Source organism: Cryptomeria japonica, chromosome 11, assembly GCF_030272615.1.
Source record: "Cryptomeria japonica chromosome 11, Sugi_1.0, whole genome shotgun sequence".
NCBI classification, from domain to species: domain Eukaryota; kingdom Viridiplantae; phylum Streptophyta; class Pinopsida; order Cupressales; family Cupressaceae; genus Cryptomeria; species Cryptomeria japonica.
Genome location: NC_081415.1, coordinates 438972792 through 438975788, shown reverse-complemented (window position 1 = coordinate 438975788; position 2997 = coordinate 438972792).

Genomic DNA, 2997 nt, shown 5'->3' with positions numbered 1-2997 from the left:
CATTCATCACACCACAAGGTCATACAATTCCGAAAGCATACAAATTAAGCTTCCTATGCACCAACAATACAACAGAATATGAAGCTTTGGTTACAGGTATCAAAATGGCTATAGAATGGAACATTACACAACTTTAGGTCTTTGGAGACTGTCAGCTTGTCATCAATCAAATCAATGATGACTATCAAACAAAAGATGACAAACTCATGCCTTACAAAAAGATGGTGGATGACTTCAAGAAATATTTTGTTGAAATCACTTTTGAACAAATTCCAAGAAATGATAACAAAGTAGCATATGCCATGGCAACACTTGCTTCTCTATGACAAACACAGGAAAATCAAGAGCGTTATGAATTCCTGGTTGAAGAGTTGTTTTACCTGTCTCATAATTGTCTTGATTCCCAAACCATTTGTCAACTTATTGGACATGATTCCTCTTGCTATGGCCAAACTTACACATACCTGAAAGATAACATCTTACCTCCTGACTTATCAAAAAATCAAAAGAGAAACTTTATTCACCAATCCTCCCATTATACTCTTGTCGCGAATACCCTATTTAAACGAGGTTTAGACGGTACTCTTTTAAGATGTCTTGAACAAGAAGAATCTGAGAAGGCCTTAAATGAAGTCCATAACAACATCTGTGGCACTCATTCAAGTGGTCTTACGCTTTCGAAAAAATTCATACTCTTGGGCTATTATTGGCTGACTATGGAACGAGATTCTTTTCAGATAGCTAGAACATGCAAACAATGTCAGATCCATGGGAACTTGATTCATGCACCATCACAAGAATTTCATGCTTTGGCAACATCTTGGCCTTTCTGCCAATGGGGTCTTGATCTAGTAGGAAAAATAAATCCTTCTTCATCTAATGGTCACAAATACATCCTTGTAGCTACATAATATTTTACAAAATGGATTGAGGCAGTACCTCTCACAAATATCACTGGAAAACAAATTGCTGCATTTATCTTGAATTACATCATTTGTCGTTATGGAATACCAATGACCATTATCACTGATAATGGGCGACCATTCAAGAATCAGGATGTACAAGAGCTATGTGAGAAGTTTAAGATCCAGCACAGATTCTCCACACTCTATTATCCACAGGGGAATGGGCAAGCAGAAGCATCTAACAAAACTATTCTAAAAATCCTTAAAAAGACAGTGAACGATGCTGGGAAAGATTGACATATTCAATTAAACCCTGCTCTCTGGGCCTACCGCACCAGTATCTGCACACCAACAGGTGCCACACCTTTCTCTCTTCTATATGGATCAGAAGCCATATTGCCAGTAGAAGTAGAGATACCCTCTCTACATGTATCACTAAAAGGACTTATCCCAGATGAAGAACAACGAGTATCTAGACTGCAAGAGTTAGAACTGATCCATGAAAGAAGACAAAATGCCTTTGATCATCTAAAGGTATATCAACAAAGAATGTGCTGAAGTTATAATCACAAGGTCAAACTATGAATCTTTCAAGTGGGAGAACTATACTAAAGGAAAATCCATGAAATCAGTCAGATCGAGAAAAGAAGGGAAAATTTGAACCAAACTGGTTAGGTCCCTTTGTGGTCACAATAGTATTTGGGTTAGGGGCATATCAGCTATCAACATAAGACAAAGATCAGCTCGAGGAACCCATCAATAGCATGCATCTAAAGAAGTTTTATGTCTGAAAAATCCAAAAACAGTGAAAAAGCAAAAAAAAATCCAAAAACAGTGAAAAAGCAAAAAAATCCAAAAACACTAAAAAAGCAGAAAATCCAAAAACGGTGAAAAAGCAAAAAAAATCCAAAAATAGTAAAAAATCAAAAATGAGAAAAAGTGCAATAAAATAGATGGTGAAAACCTGGCAAACAGGCACTATTTGTCAACTAGCTCTGCCATCTATTGGTTCGCGCATTCTTTTCCATCAGGGTTGTTCATATTCATCATAAAGCCTTTGTCCATACACAGGCATCCCAGGTGATTTCTTGTCATGGTTTAGATCATTGACTATATCATAATAAGGCTTGTTTCTAGGCTGGGGGCAAAATCCTGAACCTGGTTGGGGGCAAAAAGTTGCAATCATTTTGAGCTTAATCAAAGCAGGTAGAACAACAGTCAGACAACGCTTGTCAAACAAAAAACTGAGATACATCCAACGTTGAACATAAGATCACATTATCAACCATTAACTATCACATATCAATGGATGATATATCTTGACTCATGATTTTAACACTTTGGCAATAATGGATCAACTATTTTATGTTGATTTTCGCTATCATGATTTCTGAGAAACTCTAGGATGTCTTTGACTAGAGGAACGAGGAAGGAACATGATATTTTTCTTGTCTATTGTCTATAAATTAATCATTAATATTTGCAAAGTTGTCTAAGGAAATGATCACCAGAGTATCATTGAAGACATTTTGGACTTGCATATAGAAATGGTTAATACTACCTGTTTTACGCAAGCAACACTTTGGTCATCTTGGTTCAATTATACCTCGATGCTTGTGCTAACTTGCAATATCAAAACCCAGTAAACTAGTGCTCAGGTCATTATGGTTCAATTATACCATTGATATTTGCACCCACTTCCCACATTTCAAAGGCTCAATGATGAAACAAAGCAATGACTTCATGACTGGAACGATCACTGCATTGCATTTCATTTTTTCATTTGCATTTAGCTTGCATTTCATTCTGCATGGAATCACAATGCTCATCTTATCCAAGGCCAAATCTATCACATGAATCATCAATGTATCATCATAGGTGTATACACAATCAGAACGATGACTCATCTCTCCAAATATTGTCGACCCAACACAAATCTTATGCTACCCCCTCAAATATGAACCCACATCAGCATCTAAATCTTCCTGCAATAGGATATCAACAAAATGTCAGTTCTTTATCTCATCTGATCCATTCTATCATGTCTTATACAGGATGAATCCTTCCTGGAACTAGATGTTTTGATCAAGTC